Source organism: Anabrus simplex, chromosome 3 (assembly GCF_040414725.1).
Source record: "Anabrus simplex isolate iqAnaSimp1 chromosome 3, ASM4041472v1, whole genome shotgun sequence".
NCBI classification, from domain to species: Eukaryota; Metazoa; Arthropoda; class Insecta; order Orthoptera; family Tettigoniidae; genus Anabrus; species Anabrus simplex.
In genome coordinates, this window is record NC_090267.1 from 91,463,934 (window position 1) to 91,487,656 (window position 23,723).

The 23,723-nt window shown below is 40.8% G+C and overlaps 1 long non-coding RNA gene across 1 annotated transcript in view; it reads left to right on the forward strand.

The window, feature by feature from the left end:
• The first annotated feature begins 695 nt into the window (after window positions 1-695).
• The window catches only part of LOC137499001 (uncharacterized), a 51,978-nt gene continuing 28,950 nt past the window's right edge, over window positions 696-23,723 (forward strand). Inside the window, exon 1 of the long non-coding RNA XR_011017965.1 lies at window positions 696-734. This is a non-coding gene — a long non-coding RNA (uncharacterized lncRNA). The remainder of the gene's footprint in view (window positions 735-23,723) is intronic.

The window sequence follows — 23,723 nt, forward strand, 5'->3', positions numbered from 1 at the left end:
TCCGTGGTTTCCCATTTTCACACCAGACAAATGCAGTGGATGTACCTTAATTAAGGCCACGGCCGCTTCCTTCCAATTCCTAGGCCTTTCCTATCCCATCGTCGCCCTAAGACCTATCTGTGTCGGTGCGACGTAAAGCAAATAGAAAAAAAAAGTCTGTAACCTTTCTTAACGATATCGTTAATATGAGTACCTACCCCAATGAAAATAATTCCTTATATTAAGACACCATTGTTCCCCATGAGCTACTATCACCCCATCAACATAATAATTAAAACCGAGAGGACTTTTCCTCTTGGTAAAACTTACAACTTGACTTGTCTGCTGTTCATCTCACTACATTATTTAAGCCCCCCTGCAGTTCACGATACAAACTATGTCACTTTATCCAAAAATATCTACTTTGTGAAACTAAACTTCCTTGGTCTAGTTTTAATGATGTAATATTTCACAGTCCTTTTGTTTTATGTTCTTTTGAATGTCCGTTAAGGAACATGTTTACAGGTCGGAATATTGTTATGACTTTAACGAGTGACATTTTTATTGTCATTTGATGATACTCTTTTGAACAATTAGATAGCTACTTGTTTAGTAGCCCTTGACCCATTTGCATTAACACACACCTGACCTCACGCCCACGCAGACTTTATCGGTATATGCTGCAGTGACAAACTTCGTCCAACATTAGTCGTGTTCAAGACATACGACAATGAGGCTGGTCATCGCGCTACTAGGTTAGTCCACAGAGCCTTATCCTATTATTTCTAAGAATATTACATTTCGTAAGGAAAGTGATATATTAAGAAGTTTTAAGGGATATTTCATAATTATATTCAAGATTAATGTTATACCATAGGACATTCGTTATAAATAGGTCAGGTAACTCGTCTTGATATGCCTGTTGTAATCATATTGTTTTGCCTGCTATTTTCAATGGTTTTATGAACCTTTAATAAGAGGCGACTTATCGTATGCCGCAGCTCGCAGTCAAAATTCACCCATTCTGACATCATTATGCCGTCTGTTTGGTTAAAAAAATATATACATATGTTCGCTTTTTTATCCTGCAGTTCTAAGAGTAAAGCTTGATACTGTGTCGTAGAAGGCAACGGTACTTTTAATCGCAATTCTTCTATATAGAATGATTGTATTGTGAGTTCATAGGTTACTTTCAAAGGAGCGTTTTTGATAGGCAGAGAACTTTTTTTTAAGATACATGGCTTTGGTCTTTCTAGTGTATCTAGTTTATCCTTCGATAGATCTTCCCAGGTAATGATGGGGTCTGTTTGTACGTAGACTTTTAACTTATTAGGATCGCTCTGCCATCTGTTGAATATATTAGGAAGCTGGGGAAGATTAGAAAATCGAAGAGGATCTTGCAGGGAATAGTGTTCTTCCGTGATCAGAGGAAGTGTATGCTCTCTATCTTGACAGGTAGTAATGAAACATGGCTGTGTGCAATGGCATTACTAAATATGAAAATAATGCAGTATATATCAGAATATTAAGGAAAATCTTAATTACTTAGCAAAATGATAAGTACAGAATGTATTGCGGGTTAGGGTAAATCTTCGCCTGCAATTATTGGAATGATTATGTCTGTTTTTAGGATTAGTATTAAAAATCAAACCCCATGGCACTACAGCCCTTGAAGGGCCTTGGCCTACCAAGCGACCGCTGCTCAGCCCGAAGGCCTGCAGATTACGCGGTGCCGTATGGTCAGCACGACGAATCCTCTCGGCCGTTATTCTTGGCTTTCGAGACCGGGTAGGATTTGTATTACTTCTTAATTATGTGTCAAGGGAATTTATGTAGTATTTTTATTGTGACGTTGATTGATATTTTAAGAACTATTTTGCAGTTTAGAATAATTGCTGTGTGTTTTAATTATACGATTTAGATTATTTTGTTTTGCGTGGAGATTTGTCCTTGTACAGACCATATTATCTAGAAAGTAATTGATCCCATCATATAAATAATATAAATTATTGATAATTGTAAGTATTTACGCGTCGCCCTATAGATATGATGTACACGAATCCAACTGTCATTGTAACAGTTACCAATCAGCCTAGCGAAGCCGAAAACTGTACATTCATCAATAATATAGGTCTTTTTCGATTATTTTTACATTTCAATTCCACCCAGGGTTGTCAGATACCTGAAATCAAACTACGAGGCAGATGTGCGGTCGAGGAAATCAATGGGCTCGCATTCTACAAGTTATAAACTTAATTTCAAAATGATACGCTTGTTATTATGTTGACATCATAGTGCAGTTTCTTAATGCATGATTTAATGTTTATACACAGACTGAAACTTACCAGTACCGAGCAAGTTCGCCGCGCGGTTTGGGTCACGTAGCTATGAGCTTGTATTTGGGAGACGATGGATTCGAACACCACTGTTGGCAGCCCCAAAGTTGGTTTTCCGTGATTTCCCACTTTACACCAGTAAAATGCTGGGACTGCCTTAAGGCTACGGTCGATTCCAATCCTAGCCGTTTTCCATCCCATCGTTACCGTAAAACTTGCCTTCGTCGGTGCGACGTAAAACAAGTAGTAAACAGCTTACTTTATTTAATTATTCACACTAGTTCTTTCAGTTTCAGTATATTTTTTATTTCTCTGAAGTGCTGTTAACAGCTTTTTGTCATTCTTAGCAATTTCATAAAAATCTCTGCATGACATTGAAGAAAAATTTACAGAAATGAACAGCTCAGACCTAACCAAGTCAACAGGAAACCACATTTCTCAATTTCACACGAACATGCGGTGGGTTCTGACTACCACAGATAGTTGTCCACTATCACGCGTCTTATTCGCCACGATGGACAACCCGAGGACTGTTAACAATAAAATAAAAATATAAATATCTGCGAAACACCCAAAAACAAAGAAGTGAAGAAATCTATCCTCTTTGAAAGAAAGAGGATACGAGGTTCAAAATACGGGACAATTGCCGTCCCTGAGAGGAACTGCCCGGGACGCGGGACATTTAACACAAATACGGCACTGTCCCGTAAAATCTCTAGGGGTGCTAGATGTGTCTTAACCGGGCGAGTTGGCCGTGCGCGTAGAGGCGCGCGGCTGTGAGCTTGCATCCGGGAGATAGTAGGTTCGAATCCCACTATCAGCAGCCCTGAAAATGGTTTTCCGTGGTTTCCGATTTTCACACCAGGCAAATGCTGGGGCTGTACCTTAATTAAGGCCACGGCCGCTTCCTTCCAACTCCTAGGCCTTTCCTATCCCATCGTCGCCATAAGACCTATCTGTGTCGGTGCGACGTAAAGCCCCTAGCAAAAAAAAAAAAGATGTGTCTTACTCCCGCAGTATTTCTCTTCAGTTTGGTTGAACTGCAGGTTTACTTACAGTCGTCGTCATTTTTTAATCGTTCAGTTTTGCCGAAATTCCTTACGTAACGATATTGTTCCTTAACTGTTTGCAACCCGCTAAGTGCAGAATGTGTTGCGGGCTAGTGTGAGCCTTCACCTTCTATTATTACAGTGGGCATTTAGTTACTTGATTTTAGGATTACTCAATGTTGACTGGACTTAGAGACCTTTCAATGTCTGATGATTCACCGGCAGGTAATTCCGGAGGGAATAAAATAAAAACGAAACAAATTGGTCCATTAGAACGAACGGAAGGAGCGGACAAAGCTGTTTTAGTAAACTTTCTTAATACTCGTATATATGCCGGCCCCGCGGTGTAGGGATAGCGTGCCTGCCTCTCACCCGGAGGGCCGGGGTTCGATTCCCGGCCAGATCAGGGATTATTACCTGCATCTGAGATTTGGTTCGAGGTTCACTCAGCCTACGTGATTACAATTGAGGAGCTGTCAGACGGTGAGATGGCGGCCCCGGTCTAGAAAGCCAAGAATAACGGCCGAGAGGATCCGCGTGCTGACCACACGACACCTCGTAATCTCAAGGCCTTCGGGCTGAGCAGCGGTCGCTTGGTAGGCCATGACTCTTCAGGGCTGTTGCACCATGGTTTTTTTTTAAATATGTATAGATAGGTAGTGCTTTCGACCCATTTGAGAATGTTCAAATTTTACAACTCCCTATCATTGCTTCCGATCCATTAAATAACTCCTGGCTGACGTAAGACGAATAAGTCTGAGTGGTGTTTTTAAAAGTAAGAAAGACCACAATATGAAGTTAAAAGCTGAAATTCAAGAGGTCAAATTGGGGCAAATATTCCTTTATCGGAAGAGGAGTTTGGGATAGGCATAATTTACCAAGGGAGATGTTCGATAAATTCCCATACATACATACATACATACATACATACATACATACATACATACATACATACATACATACATACATACATCTTCATTATAGACGGTTATGCCTTTCGCGTTTCTGCAAACCTCTGTGAATTTATTAACACCGCCACAATCCTCTATTAATTATGTGGCTTCGTTTATTTCTATACCTCTTATCATTAAATCGGTAGAAACTGAGTCTAACCGTCGTCGCCTTGGTCTCGCTCTACTCCTCTTACCCTCCATAACAGAATCCATTATTCTCCTAGGTAACCTATCCTACTCCATTTGCCTAACGTGACGCCAGCGCCAAAGCCAGTTTATGCGTACAGCTTCATGCATTGAGTTCATTCCTAGCTTAGCTCTTTATTTCTTCATTCCCAGTACCCTCCTGCCATTGTTCCCCTCTGTTTGTACCAGCAATTATTCTCGCTACTTTCATGTATGTTACCTCTAACTTATGAATGAGATATCCTGAGTCCATCCAGCTTTCGCTTCCGTAAAGCAAAGTTGATCTGAAAACTGACCGATAATAATAATAATAATAATAATAATAATAATAATAATAATAATAATAATAATAATAATAATAATAATAATAATAGTAATAATAATAATAATAATAATAATAATAATAATCGTATGGCCTCAGCTACCGTGTGCAGACATTTCAATTTGACGCCATCTGGCTGTCTGCTCGTCAATTTCGACGTTCCGTTTTACTCTAGGCCCACTAGATGGCAGACCGAGTAAACCGGAACTCTCTTGGGCGTCTATGGCTGAGATTTAATTAATTTTGTCGGGTAAACACCAAATGTGTCACCAGAGATCTTTTACATGCCGACATCGTACGACATGGAGTGTCGAATAGACTTTTTTCCTCCCTTCAAAAATCTGACTACCTCTGCCGGGTTTGAACCCGCTATTTTGGGATCCGGAGGCCGACACTCTACCACTGATCCACAGAGCCAGCTAACTGACCGATGTAAAGATAGTTTCGTCCGGGAGCTGACTTTCTTCTTACCGAATCCTGTTGATCGCAATTGCGAGCTCACCGCATTAGCTTTACTGCACTCCCAAACTCCTTGAAATTGTTTAAGGAAAGACAAAGTAAAGAACTGATAGTGAATCTGCCATCTGGGCTACTGCCCTGCCCTAAATGTAGATCCGTCCTGAATGATACTGATCTATTCAAGCAATTCAAGGTGCTAAAATAAACTTTTTTATTCCTTACTGTCTGGGTGGTTTTAAGATAGAGATAGCTTACTAGAATATAGATTTTGAGACTGGTTGTGGGGTCTGTAAATGATTTACATTAACTGTGTGCCGATTGTGCACGGTTAGAGCCGTGTAGCTGGCGGCTTGCAAACGGGAGATGATGGGTTTGAACTCCACTGTCCGTGCTTTTCCATTCTCACCCTGTACCTTAATTAACGTCACAGGTACTGGCTCTTCAATCCAAGCCCTGTCCTATTCCATGGTCGCCATAAGACTTATCTGAGTCGGTGCTATGACAACTCAATAGCAAAAGAAAGGAGAATGTCACTTACAACGGAACACTAGGAAGTTTTATACTCCGATTAGATTTGTATGTTCGCCCCCTTAGTCCTGTTTCCTGATACAGAGTCAGGGATGAGGTGAGATGAAATTGTATGGCTTTTTTTATGCCCGGATGTCCGGCTCAATGACTAAATGGTTAGCGTGCTGACCTTCCGCCATAGGGGTCCCAGGTTCGATTCCTGGCAGGATCGGGAATTTTAACCATCATTGCTTAATTTCGCTGGCACCGGGATTGGTTGTATGTGTCGTCTTCATCATCTTTAATCCTAATCACGTCGCGCAGGTCGCGTACGGGTGTCAAATCAAAAGACCTGCACTTGGCGAGCCAAACATGTCCTCGGACTAGGGTTACCAACTGAAAATTTCCAAATGCAGGACATTGCTTAGCAAAAAGCAGGACATTTAAGAAAAATGACTGACAATTTCAATCGATAACAAAATGATACATATATTACACACAACTTTTTACAAAAGGAAATACCTTACTTAATGATCAATCCTTGCTGCAGTTCATTTCCTTAAAGCTGTATTTTTCAACAGAACCTAATTTTGGAAGAAGACGCGAGTTATTTTCTTGAAGTACATATTTGTAAAATTCTTCACACGACACATCTTTGAAATTGAACTTCACAAGTAACATTCCTTTCACTGATTCTACCAACAAACGGTTCCTTTCCTTTGTCCATTGAGCATTTATGAATGAAAACATACGTTCAGGCATTGCTGCCTGGTATGGCAAAGAAAAACTGGCAAATGTTCAAAAGTTCATAAAATACCTCAATGCTCTGGCACTTATTAAAAAAAACAGACCATTGTTGGTCTGTGTTGTATCTTTATCCATAGTTGAAGTTTTAGAATAAGCCCTTACAATGCAGAACTGGTCGAATAATTTTGAATCATCTATTTCTACACCTTTTGACTGTAGGTACTAAATACATAGTACAATATCGTCAAAGCTGAGGTCTTTAAAGCTTTGAAGTTTCAACCATTTGAAACACTTGAATTCCTCTATAGGATGCATCCATTTATCCAAGTACTCAGTGCAGGTTTCATAGAAACAAGATACATTCTCCATAAACACTTTGCATTCTTTATCCAAACCATCATCTGAAAATGTATTTAACATCTGTCTGACTTTAAGGGAAATGAATTGACCTTCAAGACTGCCTTTCAATGAAGATTGGGCAGATTCTAATAGTTCAAGCACTTCTACAACTGAATTATGTTCTTCCTCAAGTGACAACATTTTATAGTGAAAAATGTGCACGGTTGAGGAAAGAAGCAAAAGATAGAGCTCTGAAAAGTCATTTTCAAGGAAGTTTCTAATTGATGAAGGCACTGACTTCCTACCCTGAGAAAGAAAGTAGGATTTCAGAGCTGGGAACAATTGCGGGATTCTTTCAACTGCTGGATACAATGTTAACCACCTAGTCTTAGAATGATTTAAAAGCTGCAGATAATTTACATCAACAAATTCACAAAAGTCTTTCAGTTCCTGAGTGCGCACTGCATATATATGAAACAAATTGAAAATTTTCATCACCACAGACTCAATATCAACAGGAAGAGCATCAGCTCTATGTTGCAAACAGTCATGTAGAATGTGAGCAGGACATCCAACACCTACTATGTTTTCATACAAGTCTTTTTTGAGAGCAGAGAATACATTCTTCCCTTCCCTGCGTGCAAGGCCTCCAAAATTAACATTGGCATTGTCTCCAGAAAATGCAATGCATTCTCACCGCTCACCACCCTCTAGGACCCCGGTACCACCTAGGGGTGATGAGGTGAAAAACCTTATCCACCAGGGAGAGAGAAAAAGAGAGAGAGAAAAAAAGGACGGAGAGAGAGAGAGAGAGAGAGAGAGAGAGAGAGAGAGAGGGAGAGAGATAGAGACCCTGGTGAGAAGGTTGTTAGCGTGTCCGCCCCAAAGTGGGAGAAATAGCGAACACGAGGAAGAAGATGGGCACAAGAAGAAAAACACCGAAGTTCAAGCACAATTTAAAAACAAGAAATCATAGAAATAACTTACCGGGAGCAGCGAGGAAGACAACTAAAGGCCGTGGAAATTAATGCACAAGAAAATCAATGGCAGTGCTCCACCGAACGTGGCGAATGAAAACCAGCATTTACATGAAGTAAAAAAAAATTTAATGGAAGGGCAAATAGTAAGTAACAAACCAAGTTATTAAGATGATAAAGCCTAAGTTTATTTTTAAAACATAATGGCAAAATGTAAATAAAATCAACATAAGGTTGAAAAATGGAAAAGGAAATTAACAATAAGTAAAATAAATTAGAATATACCCAGGTGGGGTTTTAAAGAAAATTAATTCATTACTAAATAACAATTAATGAAAAATAAATACTCTTTAACAGATAATAAATGGGGAGCTTTATGAAAACAACAAAGAAGGAAAGGGGTGACCTCCGTACCAAATAAAATGTAATCAGAAAACAACGGAAAACCAATAGACTCTCTTACATAAGTACAACTTGAAATAAAATGTGATCGATCACGGATAGTTATTTAATAAAAAAAACTAAGTTAACAATTATTCAATAAACTGGATCTTCAACGCGGTCGCTTCTAATAATTACCAGATTTGAAAACGTTCAGTTTACACCAAGGACAGTTTCCAAGGCAAACAGAATTTTACGTAAAAATACCTCCTCACGCGGGGCAAGGAAATGGTAACACAACATTTAAGGAGGAGAAAATAAATAAATTAATTTAAACAGTAAACGATACACTCAACCCCGAAATATATATAATTCAAGATCCACACAGGCTCAACACGCCAGACAACTCTTAACCCGACAACAATCCACACACGAACCGTCGCCAAGGTAACCACCAAAAAACAAGCAAGGCCTCCTAATACACGGAGGAAAAACAGGCCAGAGAAAATAATTAAATTCACCCAAACCCCAGAAGGGGGGGGGGGAGAAGAAAACCTACCAAACGAATTAGAAAACAAAACACAGGAAAGCAAACAGAAAGCCGAAAGAGGTAAGGTTCGGTACCTTGGAGACTGTACCTTGGTTTACAAAGAAAGTTACAATTTAAAATGCCAAAGTAGATCAGTAAAATTTTAAATTAATAATTCCAATTTAGTTCATGGTGAACCTTCCACATTACTGTGATTAGTTGCCGAAACAGTTTTCCAGATTTTCGATACCACACACGCAAATAGGAATAAATTTAACGGCGAAGTCCAAATATTTATTATTATTATTATTATTATTATTATTATTATTTTTCCAGAAATCTTCGAAAATATCAAAATCCTCTTCAGGACGACGTTTAAAGTGTGTCAAACACTGGTACGTACCTTAGGTGATGAAGAAATGAGAAGAATTTTTAACCTGACATTGTTGACGAAGAAATACAGTCAAGCCACCGGGATCCAGACCTCGTTGTGAAGTATCCAGACGAAAAATAAATCCAAAAAACGCTCAGAAGAAAAGGCAGGAGGTCTTCAACTAGTTTACCTGGGGAAAATCCCCGTTAACATACAATTTACGGTGGTTTCTTGGTACTCCAACACTCCATGACGCCGGACACAAATACACACCAGCTCAACATGGCTGCCTCAAGCGAACTGAGTGTCGCGTCGGCCAGCTGGAAGCAGGCCAGTTTTGCCTGGTAGTCGACCGGCGGGCGCATGCGCAGTAATGCGCAACCAATCACAAGACCAGACAATGGCCCGCTGACTACAGTAACATTAAAAAAAGGTATACTGGCGTAAGCCGTTTGACACAAATTATTCTAGGCCGCAGGGCCAGTTCAAAATGGTTATAATGGGGAGGCTCACATTATTTAATATTGTCTCAGCCCTCCCGCCCCGAATCGACGACAAAATCACATGCATATGCCATCAATGATGTGGTGGTCACACATATACTAAATTTGGGCGAAGTTGTCCAACAGAAAACGACCACCAAGATTAACTAATTTTAGTTAGGAGTTCACATGACCAGGTTAATAGTCCAAGACACAGTTCCATATCACATAGTTTTTAGAAATAATTGGCGGGTACGATCAACATCAGTGTCCAGAAATGTTAACCGAGCACTCGGAAAATCACCAGAGTAATGTTTGTCATCAAATAGAGAGCACAATGACCAGAGTTCACCAAAGTTTCAGGTTCACCTAATACACATGTTTTCTATGCATCACACAATGATATAGTTTATGACACATGACGCAGTTCACCTTGAGGTTTGGCAACTCTCACACTAATCACAGATATACTGACCAAAATTAATCCAAAACCACATGTTTATAAGTCCACGCATTCAGGTTATTTTCTCAAGCACGGTGGTAAATTAATTTTTAATGCATGAATACCTTTACAAGTCTCCTTTGAAATTAAGGAAACGCATGATCTTGTGTTGCAAAGGGAGACTACAGGGGAAATGAAACGCACTGGAAGACCCGAATGGGGGCAAAACCACAAGAAGAGGGAGGAACAAAAAGCAAATCAGGAAATTAAAGTAGGTGAGTTTTCAGTTACAGGATCCACAGATCCGCCAATTAACTTTACATAGGCTAGTTACCAACAAACTAGCTGAAGCCCAGAGCTTTCCACTTGGTCCAATATAGTACCGAAGGAAGAGGAGGGCCCAGTCAACAACAATTAAGAAATCAAAGGGAAACTACATAAAATATACCATGTTACACTGCCACGAAGGACACTTAGCCATGACACGTAGAGAAACAATGAACAAGAACACATAGAAACATAGGGTACAATCCAACACATAATACCAACTAGGACAAAGACAGATATCCCTAAGGATCAAGAACATAACGGAAGGGAAATCAGTAATATTACTCAAGCACAAATCACCCACAAGAAAAATATATAAGTAAAGGTACAGGACCACTCCAAAGAATAGACGTCCTTGGAACATATGGTTTAGAATACCAGACGTTAAACTAAGAGGACACATGAATGACCTATCAAATTACACTTTTAGATATTGGAGTGACACACACACAACCACAGAGTGGCGAACTCGTCAATCGGTCCAAGGGTCAAGAACGAGGGGTAGAGCCAGAATACAAACCACACTGGGATCGGCAACTTATCCTAGTTCACCCACAAACACAGGTAAGGACTCAAGCATAGAAACCTAATTTTGAACAAACCAACGGAAAACCATCAAGGAGAAGGGACGCAGAACCTACACGAGTTACAGATAGGTAAGACAGGCAACAGTAGCCTCGATGGGCAATCAGGAGACTCCTATAGGTTACCAGATGGAAAAATCGCGATCAGTCAGTCATCCACAACGGCCACATCAAGGTACAACCACCGAAACTAAATGCACGAGGCAACGTGGCACAGAATAGTAACCACAAACCTAATTCAGCGTGAGGAAGAACAAGTCGAAAATCCCAGAGCCAAGAGATAACTAAGAATTGCCCACCCGAAGGTGTGCTTCTTCGGAGTAGTGGATACCAAACCAACAGCCAAATCTACCGTGACACAGAGGTAAATTAAAGGACAAATCACATCCCAACCAAGGTGTCTTGACAGCCAAACAACGTAATCCAAAACACAATTACCTAAATAATGACAAGCTAGCAGCACGGGTTATTAATAGAGAGGTAAAGGATAACTATCCTCAACGCGTGCTCACAGACTACAACCCAACAGCACAATACCAAGCAGAAATTACAACAGCAAACCAGGTACAGATTAAGGACTAGGTCCATCCCACAGAAGCACAAAAGGAGAAATATCCTCAGGAAGGAAGTCCGACAGTACCACCGAAAACTCCACACGCCAACCGGTAGATAAGGAAAATTACACAACGTTACTAACGGTCCACATTTCAAAAGGATCCAAACAACTCACAACAACATTACCAAGTTACAACACAGGAGATACAACCATAATGCTGGCAGGAGCGCACCAACCGAACGCCCACAGGAAAAATCGGAGACAGATTTTCTACATAACCCCAAAACCAAAAGGTTAGGAAGATAAATTCAGCCCAAAAACCCATTACAGGAAAAATAATATAGAGGGTTCACGCATAGAAAACCACCTTTAGAACAGCCGCGAAGAGTGCCCAAAGGTAGGAGTGTCAGATCTCTCAATCATGGATGAATACAAACATCAGTATCCGGAACAGAAACACCTTTAAGACACGCGGTCCATGCAGAAGGCAAGCAGGGAACCTTTCCGACACCAATAGATCGAAACACACCACAATCAGAAATCGTACAATACTAAAATGGCACAAATAGTAACCCAATCATGACTAAGCACCACACATCTTCAAACACCCGCACACAATGAAAGGATGACAAAATGGTAAACGCTCAGGCACCAGACACACTCCCTTACATTCCATCCCAAGCACACCATAGCTCAGCAATGATTAAGTCACAAGATGATCGAAGGGTTCGGCGGAAGGAATCCTATGCGGAGCTACAGAAGAAACAAGTCTTTGAAATTACATAAGCCTAGAGAAAACAGAGGGACAACAAAGCACAATTTAAGTTAGATGTCATCAGATTTCCCCAATGGAACTTCGGTAGCGCACCACATAAGCATAAGGTTAGATAACGAGGATATCAATTCCAATGGTATTAATTAATACCACCATCACAAGACAATTAAGGAAAGACAATTTCTAACTACAAGAATCCACACCTAGAAACAGTAATATACGAGAAGTACTAAATTAGAGTCACCAACACGAGGCACAGAAGGACCAGATTGACTCGCTCGCCATCCCACAGTATGTGTGCTAAATTCACTAACAATACAGGTCAGTTACCAAAGGTGCATCCATCCAGCGGAAGATGCGGTACAATTTACCAGATCAACCGGGTTTAATTTGAGAAACATGAACGCGCCTAATACGCTTTGCTACAGGGTCGCTTACTAAAATAGAAACGGGAGACAAGAACTCCAACACAGTGCACGGGCCTTGGTACCTAGGGGCAAGTTTTGCCGAAAACTTATTCACGGCCTTACTCATTGGGTAGCACTTAACATACACGAGATCACCAACATTGAATTTTGACGGTTTCCTACCTTTATCGTACTGCTTTTTGACCTTTTCGTATGACACAGCTAGATTCCTTTTTGCTTCGTTCCAGATCTTTTGAACATCATTAGGCCTAGATAGGTCTGGGAGAAGATCCTCAATACATAGCAGGTTAGACATAGGGGAGTACGGAGTATAGCCAAACATTAAAGACATAGGCGTCTTACCATGGGACTCATGAGTAGCGGAATTGAAAGCATGGGCCAACCAATGCAGACAGGAGTCCCATTTGGACTGGTTGTCATGATGATACGCTATCAACGCAGATTTTAAGTTCCGATTCAACCTCTCTGCATAAGAAGGATTTGGATAGTATGGAATAGTGGTGACATGTGAAATGCCCAACTCAAACAGATACCTTTTGAAGGAGTTACTGGTGAAAGAACTAGCGTTGTCAGACACTAAGAACTTAGGTGGGCCAAATGATGCAAAGATGGAATTTAGACAGGAGATAGAGGTACGTGAATTAGTGGACCTGGTGGGAAAGATCCAACAGAACCGGGAGAAGGCATCTATACAGACAAAAATGTGGGTGTTTCCCAAGGAAGATCGGGGGAGGGGTCCTACGAAATCTATGAACAGTCGTTCCATGGGGCGCGAAGCTTGTGATGAAGACAATAATCCCACTCGGTTATTCAAATTAGGTTTGCTGATGGCGCAAGATTTACAAGATTTGACCATGTTCCTGATATCACTATCCATTTTCTTCCAAACAAAGAATTGCCTGATTTTCAAACGAGTTTTGAAATTTCCTAGATGACCGCCAAGGGGTGAACAGTGGTAATACTTGAAAATGACCGGTACCAGAACCTTAGGAACGACAATTTTGGAATTATGGTCCTTGCGACCCTTACAACAGAGAACACCCTTAGATAAGGAGTAAGGTTTCACTTCGATCCCGCTACTGATTGTATCAATGATCCTTTTCAGATCCGGATCAGTTTTTTGATGATCTCCAATTTCTTGATATAGCAATGGGGAATCGGTGAGGATGGCACTAACTCCCACCGTATTGACAGCAAGCTCATCGACACATGGGTTGGCTTCCGCACAAGGGTGACCTTCAAACATCCTGCTCAAGCCATCGGCGATGACGTTCTCAGACCCACGAATGTGGCGAACATTGAAATTAAAGGATGAGATCCGTAATGCCCATCTAGTTATCCTACCGGTCCTTTTGGGTCGGTTCAACACCCAAGAAAGAGCCTGATTGTCGGTTTCCAGATCAAAGTTGACGTGTTCAATGAATGATCGAAATTTTTCCAGAGCAAACAGCACAGCTAGACACTCTAGTTCATAAATGGAGTACTTAGACTCCAGATCATTGAGGACCCTAGATACGTAGGCCACGGGCCTACGCCCATCTTCATGTTCTTGTAACAGAACGCCAGCAATAGCACGCCCAGAGGCATCAGTTTGGACAATGAAACGTTTCTCGAAATCGGGAATAGCTAACAAAGGTGCATTAATCAGTGCGACCTTCAATGAATTAAAAGCTTCCTCCTGGGCTTTACCCCAAGTAAATTTTACATTCTTTTTCCTAAGGTCGTTCAACGGGGCAGCCACTTCAGCAAAGTTAGGGATGAATTTTCTAAAGAAATTGACCATACCAATGAATCGAGCAACGCCCTTGACATCTTTGGGAGGTGGAAAATCCCTAATGGCTTGAGTTCTGGAATGATCTATGGAAACGCCTTCAGAAGAAACTACATGTCCCAAGAAAGACATGTTGGGTCTGGCGAAAGCTACCTTTGATAACTTCACTGTAAGGCCGGCTTTCCTTAACCGTAGCAATACTTCCCTAACGTGCACCATATGTTCCTCGAAGGTATTCGAATAAATTAATAAATCGTCCAGGTAATTAAAGACATAGCTGAACTTAATGTCAGAGAGAATGGAATTTAACAACCTTGACAACACAGCTGCTCCACAGCTGAGCCCGAACGGGAGTCTGAGGAACTCATACAAGTTCCAGTCGGTGATGAAGGCCGTGAGGGGAATTGATCTCTTCGATAAGGGCACTTGGTAATAAGCCTGGTTCAAATCCAGGACAGTGAAAAATTTTGCACCTGAGAACCATCCAAAACAAGTATGAAGGTCGGGTAGGGGAATAGATTGGAGTACAATCTTACTATTTAGAGACCTATAGTCAATCACAGCACGATAACCACCAGAAGGTTTGGGTACCAAGAACACAGGGGACGCATACGGGGAAGTCGAAGGTCTGATCACTCCGTCTCTTTCCATTTGCTCAATGATTTTCTTTAATTCCAACATACGAGGTGGGGAAAGGCGATAAGGAGGGGATCGAACAGGCTGCAGGTCCGACAACTCAATGTCATACTCGAGTACGTTGGTCAAGCCTAACTTGCTAGTGAACACATCGGGAAATTCCCTGCAAAGATCACGAACTTGCTGTGCTTCGGCATCTCCTAAATGATTCAGGTCAAGCCGATCGATGTCACTAGACTCATCTGACTCAGGGTAACCCACACACAAAACTTTAGGCAATTTCAAGGGAACGTTAATCAATTCAAATTTCAGGTCAGGAGAAAATTTAAAAAAGAAATTTCGACACTGAGGATCCAAAACGACACCAGCCCAAGATAGAAAATTGGTACCCAGAATAATGTTACATGATAAATTGGATGTCACCAAACACTTGATCTTCCAAGTGAAATTCCCAATCCTCAACTTGACCTTCACAGTCCCCAAAATATTTAAGAACTGACAATTAGCCGAAACGCATCTTAAGTTAGTGGGTTTTATTTCCGGAAGTTTACACGAGGATTTCTTTTGACAATACTAGGCATAATTCATCAAGCATACTGCGCTTCCAGTATCAAGAAGGGCATCTACGGGTTCATTGTTGACTTCGACAAATGTGCACGTGCCAGAGGAGGGGGCATGAGCAGAAATACTATTGCACCTAGGGGGACACACCGGTTTCTTACGAGATTCAGGGTTTACAAACTTAGAATTGGCAGACTTTGCCCTTTCCCTTTCTAGTCATTGAGTACCATTTCTGTCTACCAAGGGGCAATTTCTTTTAACATGCTGTCTAGAGCCACAGGAATAGCAAGCGCCTGGACCACGTCTAACGTCAGGGCAGGAATTTCTTAGATGATTTCGGGACCCACAGTTGTAACATTTACGGGCATTCACTACCTTAGGTGTTGACGGAAGGACGGGACAATTGGTAGTAGTAGGGGGAGGGAAATTCACAGGTCTGGAGGCATCCCCATGTTTGACATCTTCAGCAAAGGAACAGGCCTCTTCCAATTCTTGAAAGGTAGTAGGGCAACGGGTTAAGGAAAGATAGGAGCGGTACGCAGGAGATATTCCTTTTAAAATTCTAGAGACCATTTCACATTCTGGCACAGAAATTCTAAAAACCTTGCAAAAGAATCGCAGATCCAGCACATAAGTTAGCAAGTTCTCATGCAGGAACTGGGTCCGAAAACAGTGTTGGGGCACAAGACTTTGGAGAGCAAGAGAGGGAATAAATTTGGAAAGGACAAGTTCATGAAAGGTACTAATCGATAAATTTTTAGAGATAGCTTCAGAAATTTCTCTCTTTAGAATCCCTTCACAATGAGGGAAGAGGGCGCGGAAAATCCCCAAATCGTCAACTGAGTACACATTACCAGTCTCGGTTAACTCCACCAGAAACCGAAGGAATCGAATACACTCATCGATAGAATTTACAGAAAAGGACTTCACTCCCCGAAAGACTTCCTTTAAACAGTTAGGCGATGACGCCGAATTTAGCTTAGAGACTAAGGTTTCCAGTAAAGGAGCAGTCACACAGCACTGACCTTGGGCATGGGTCGAGGACGCAATTTGGTGGGAAGAGACACTCTGGGTAGGTACAGAAGGGTTAAGTGCAGTAGAAATAGAACAATTCTCCATATCTCTGTTAATCAACAGCAAGTCTAAATCAGAGGTGATGCCAGAAACAACCGTTAACAATCTAGCACATTCTGACACAAAAACAGAATCAGGCTTAATAGATAATAAATCCAGAATTCGGCCCGAGTAGTGGTCAGCTCTGGCCCTCAGCCGGTTTACGTGGGCTTTAGACGGAGGCAATTCAATAAACTCTTCGCGAATAATATTAATTTCGTTAAGATTGTCACAGATCAGGTTAAGGTACTCACCCACTCGACTCCTGTCAATAGAAAATACATTAATGGGGACCTGGGAGTTGGCTGATAGCAAGGCAGCGCACTCAGCAACAGTACGGGCAGGTTCAAGGCCACGAATGGATAACTCGTACTCCAATTCGGCACGACGCAGGAAGGAGGGGTTCGTAACGGCACGCGCCATGGTAGCAAACATGGAACAAAATAATCAAAAAATTACACAAGATCCTTGCACTCCCTTTTACAATAGTTATTGACAATAACACTTTTAGTTTTTCAATTTTTGGTTTCCATCCACCAACATTCGCCACAGCACTGCACCAAGCAAGGGTAGGAGGGGAGGAAAGTTAGGCTGCACAAGGCAGAAACAACAGAGATTAGGCAGCAGAGCAACAACAGTGGAACAACAAACAACCACGCTCTGCTACCACTCTCACCGCTCACCACCCTCTAGGACCCCGGTACCACCTAGGGGTGATGAGGTGAAAAACCTTATCCACCAGGGAGAGAGAAAAAGAGAGAGAGAAAAAAAGGACGGAGAGAGAGAGAGAGAGAGAGAGAGAGAGAGAGAGAGAGAGAGAGGGAGAGAGATAGAGACCCTGGTGAGAAGGTTGTTAGCGTGTCCGCCCCAAAGTGGGAGAAATAGCGAACACGAGGAAGAAGATGGGCACAAGAAGAAAAACACCGAAGTTCAAGCACAATTTAAAAACAAGAAATCATAGAAATAACTTACCGGGAGCAGCGAGGAAGACAACTAAAGGCCGTGGAAATTAATGCACAAGAAAATCAATGGCAGTGCTCCACCGAACGTGGCGAATGAAAACCAGCATTTACATGAAGTAAAAAAAATTTAATGGAAGGGCAAATAGTAAGTAACAAACCAAGTTATTAAGATGATAAAGCCTAAGTTTATTTTTAAAACATAATGGCAAAATGTAAATAAAATCAACATAAGGTTGAAAAATGGAAAAGGAAATTAACAATAAGTAAAATAAATTAGAATATACCCAGGTGGGGTTTTAAAGAAAATTAATTCATTACTAAATAACAATTAATGAAAAATAAATACTCTTTAACAGATAATAAATGGGGAGCTTTATGAAAACAACAAAGAAGGAAAGGGGTGACCTCCGTACCAAATAAAATGTAATCAGAAAACAACGGAAAACCAATAGACTCTCTTACATAAGTACAACTTGAAATAAAATGTGATCGATCACGGATAGTTATTTAATAAAAAAAACTAAGTTAACAATTATTCAATAAACTGGATCTTCAACGCGGTCGCTTCTAATAATTACCAGATTTGAAAACGTTCAGTTTACACCAAGGACAGTTTCCAAGGCAAACAGAATTTTACGTAAAAATACCTCCTCACGCGGGGCAAGGAAATGGTAACACAACATTTAAGGAGGAGAAAATAAATAAATTAATTTAAACAGTAAACGATACACTCAACCCCGAAATATATATAATTCAAGATCCACACAGGCTCAACACGCCAGACAACTCTTAACCCGACAACAATCCACACACGAACCGTCGCCAAGGTAACCACCAAAAAACAAGCAAGGCCTCCTAATACACGGAGGAAAAACAGGCCAGAGAAAATAATTAAATTCACCCAAACCCCAGAAGGGGGGGGGAGAAGAAAACCTACCAAACGAATTAGAAAACAAAACACAGGAAAGCAAACAGAAAGCCGAAAGAGGTAAGGTTCGGTACCTTGGAGACTGTACCTTGGTTTACAAAGAAAGTTACAATTTAAAATGCCAAAGTAGATCAGTAAAATTTTAAATTAATAATTCCAATTTAGTTCATGGTGAACCTTCCACATTACTGTGATTAGTTGCCGAAACAGTTTTCCAGATTTTCGATACCACACACGCAGATAGGAATAAATTTAACGGCGAAGTCCAAATATTTATTATTATTATTATTATTATTATTATTATTCCAGAAATCTTCGAAAATATCAAAATCCTCTTCAGGACGACTTTTAAAGTGTGTCAAACACTGGTACGTACCTTAGGTGATGAAGAAATGAGAAGAATTTTTAACCTGACATTGTTGACGAAGAAATACAGTCAAGCCACCGGGATCCAGACCTCGTTGTGAAGTATCCAGACGAAAAATAAATCCAAAAAACGCTCAGAAGAAAAGGCAGGAGGTCTTCAACTAGTTTACCTGGGGAAAATCCCCGTTAACATACAATTTACGGTGGTTTCTTGGTACTCCAACACTCCATGACGCCGGACACAAATACACACCAGCTCAACATGGCTGCCTCAAGCGAACTGAGTGTCGCGTCGGCCAGCTGGAAGCAGGCCAGTTTTGCCTGGTAGTCGACCGGCGGGCGCATGCGCAGTAATGCGCAACCAATCACAAGACCAGACAATGGCCCGCTGACTACAGTAACATTAAAAAAAGGTATACTGGCGTAAGCCGTTTGACACAAATTATTCTAGGCCGCAGGGCCAGTTCAAAATGGTTATAATGGGGAGGCTCACATTATTTAATATTGTCTCAGCATCTAGAAGTAATTTTATGCTTTTTGAGAGTATCTGAAATATAGGAGGAAATACATTCAGAACTTTCATTTGGACATGCTTATAAATCAAGAACTTTTATCTGAATGCCATTATTGTAATCAAAGAATTGGATGACAATTGGAAACAACTTTAGTGCACCATGATTGCTTGCATCTGTTCCTAGGCCAAAAAATGGAACTTTATTGTTAAGAGTTTCATTGTAAAACCTGTCGAGTGAGGAGCAATAACATTATTTATTGTGGCTTCTGTTTTAGTTCTTGCATAGGTCAGTTTCTGTGCTACTTCAGAACCTAAGAACATACTCTTATTCAATTTAGCTGTGCAGTCCATTGATTTGTACGACTGGTGATGGAAAACTGCATGAAATGATATTGTAGCTTCTGCGGCTTGAACTTTTTTATCATCTGGTGAATATTTGGGAGTGACAAATGATAACGTTGAACATGATATTGACCTAGTTCTCACCGTCTTTTTGTGTTTTTTACTGTTAACGTGTCTTTCCAAGTCACCAACACCTTTGTATCCGACATTAACATAACTATCACACACTGCACATTTCGCTTCACTTTCACTGCGTCCGTGGGCAGTGGGGTACTTAACTTCACTAGAGAAGAGTGCAGATGGTTCTGCTGTTGGGAGTACAGAACTTCTTACAGGGCAGTATGATGTGGTTCAAGCCGGCTATTTCTCCAGAGTATTCTGAGCAGTGAGGGTTGTCCAGTACCTTGACCCTGTGGAGATGACTCGGATAGAATCCACGACCTAGACTTGCGTTGATATGGTGCGCTGAATTCTAGCATAGTGCTTTCCTCTTACAAGCTGTGACATTTTCCACCACTCAGACCATTCCCTGTAACACTGTTGCTTGATTGTACCCTACTGATCACTCTGTAGATTTTTCATTGAATGTAACTGTGATGTATTCAAGACATTACTTTCATAATTGATGTAGCAGAGAGCGCGGAATCGTGCCAATGCATCTCGTTTCCAATAGTTTTTCTTTTGTTGACAGAACCTCCTTTAACATTTGCTGTTCATAACAGATCCGTGACCAGCCAATCTCGTATTAGTTTGAAGTAAATTTCGGCACAAAAACACTAATCTATGAACAAAGGTGTGTTTTTCGCATTATTATTATTATTATTATTATTATTATTATTATTATTATTATTATTATTATTATTATTATTATGTGCGTATGGACCCAATGGATCACGCAAAGCTCTAACAATTCTGTTTTCTGAGTTGTCAAACAGCTCTCATCCTTTCACCGTGGATCCTTTTTCGTTCTTCTGTCCATTTTGCTCCAGTCTTCTTTTTCACTTCGTTCTCTGGTTGCACTTTCCATCCATTATTTTTTTTTCCTATAGAGGTTTCTGTCCGCGGTGTCTTTTGAGTTCATCTGGGCTTCTTCCAGATCTTTCTTCACTTCCAGTACCCATGGAATATTTTTAGATGTTCTATGTAGCTGAGAACCTTGTGTGTCAGTCTACTTGCCGGCAGTTTGCGGACGTGCCCATAAAATTTCAGACGTCTTTTGCATATGTCTGCTGCAGTATTGGAAAGGTCTTCTGTCACTTTGCGTGACCTCAGTCTATAACCATCTTCTGTTTTTCGGGGGCCGAGTATTTTCCTCAGGATTCTTCTTTCTTTTCTTAAATGTTTTCTAGGTCACCTTTCCCGTTTAGCGTAAGGGTCTCGCTGGCATATAAGACTTCGGACTTGTTTACTGTATTATAGTGTCTGATCTCAGCATGGCGGGACAAGCACATTTTATTCTATGTGTTGTGAACCCTACCGGAGGCTTTCCGAAATTTTTTTAGGCGAATTTTCTGGGCAGTCTTCTCGCCTCCCATTGGTTCAAGTATTTCTGTCAAGTACTTGAAGTGTGGTACTCGTTTGATTTGCCCATACTGTATGTCGTGTTCAAATTTTGTATGTCAAGTTTTGAGCAGAAGAACTTGGTCTTTCCAAATGAAATTTGTAGGCCAACCTTTCCAGGATTATTATTATTATTATTATTATTATTATTATTATTATTATTATTATTATTATTATTATTATTATTATTATTATTATTATTACTGGCCTTAGGGCTCTTAAAATTAGTGTGTGAGTTGGTGACTACGAACCGTCAGCTGAGTCCTAGCATTGCTTCCACTTACATGTGCCCAGTATCTCTCTTTCATCTATCCTATGCAACCTCCCTTGGTCAACTCTTGTTCTTTTCCGACCCCGACGGTATTAGGTTGCGACGCCTAGGGAGTCTTTCATTTTCACACTCTTCGTGGTCCTTGTCTTTCTTTGGCCTATTTTTTCATTTTTCGAAGTGTCGGATCCCTTCCACTTTCTTTCTCTGATTAGTGTTAATAGAGGATTGTTGCCCCGTTGTATTTCCACTTAAAACAATAATCATCACTATTATTCTTCTTTACGATGAGGCATGATAGAGGCCACATGTCAATTAAAATTCAATCTTCCTTCTTGTTTTCTCTTCCGCTCTTTCCAGTACTCCTTGATCATTGCACTATGCTTTTCTCTTCTCACCTGAGACCACCTTGGACCGGGTTTTCTCTTCATTCTTAAAGACTTACTTTTATATTCTGTATCTCCCATAGCTTGTTATGTAATTTCCTTCTGAATTCTTCTTGACCTCTTGAATCCAGCATGCTGTTGACATTTTTCTCCCAAAGGGACTTGCATACTTGTTTTCAATCTGTTATCATTAATTCTAGAAATATATCAAAAAGAGCTCCACTTCCTCATTTTTCTTGTTATATCTTCTATGTTCTGGTATACTTCCTTATTACTTCTTAATTTCCATTCTTCATTGTTTCCATTGGACCTAGAATTTTCTCTTGATTCTTTTTTTCTAGTATTTCCAGTTGACTGAAACTATAGTTCAAAACTAGACATTCGCTTGCGTAGAAATTCCGGTCTCATTACTGTATTGTAGTGCCTTATTTTAAGATTTTTCGATAACTATTTCTTGTGGTAAAAGTTCTTAGTGTTTCCGTCTTACTTAACGCTTCTTCTACAACAGATTTTTCTAAACCATTTTCTTGAAATATTCTTTTTACTTTCTCTATTTGACCAATGTCAGTCGTCAAAAGTTTTAGAGAGCTTTTTATGTTTATTATTATTATTATTATTATTATTATTATTATTATTATTATTATTATTATTAAGGCCGGCCCCGTGGTGTAGCGCTTAGCGTGCCTGCCTCTTACCCGGTGGTCTCGGGTTCGATTCCCGGCCAGGTCAGGGACTTTTACCTGGACCCGAGGGCAGTTTCGAGGTCCAATCAGCCTACGTGATTAGAATTCAGGAGCTATCTGACGGTGAGATAGCGGCCGAGAGGATTCGTCGTGCTGATCACACCACACCTCGTAAACTGCAGGCCTTCGGGCTGAGCAGCGGTCGCTTGGTAGACCAAGGCCCTTCAAGGGCTGTAGTGCCATGGGGTTTGTTTATTATTATTAAGACGACATATAACTCGTTTCTCACCAAAGCGTCTGCAGATCTATGAAACGAAAAGTCAGATCCCTGTGATTCAGATTCATCTTTGAATGAAGTAACTCCAACCACAATTCCCTATTTGCAACTAAAACTGTGGTCTCGTCTGATTCTAAATCTCTAACCTCTAGCCATCGCCGTCTTGGTTTCCCTTTATTTCTATTGCTAAATGCTATACATCAAACAGACACAGATATGTCTTTTGGCGATGGAGGGATAGGACGGGACTAGGAGCGGGAAGTAAGCGACCATGGTCTTCATTTAGGTACAGAAACCACGGAAAACCATCTTCAAGGCTGCCGCCAGGAGGGTTCGAAACTAATATCTCCCAAACGCATGCTCTCAGCCACGTGACCAAAATCGCGTGGCCAGCTCACTCGGTCCTCTGTTTCTCTTACCGTCCATGATTGTTCAGTATTTTCCTTAGTAACCTATCCTACTCCATCCGCTCCCACCGACGTTGATTTATATGTAGAGTGTCGTCCATAGAGTCCATTGCTAACTTCGCGTTTATCCAAGGCCAACTAGATATACAGGCCATAAGGCTCCCCCTCCACTTCGGGCGCTACGTCACACTAGTCGCCAGCCGCTTCACTTCTCGCCA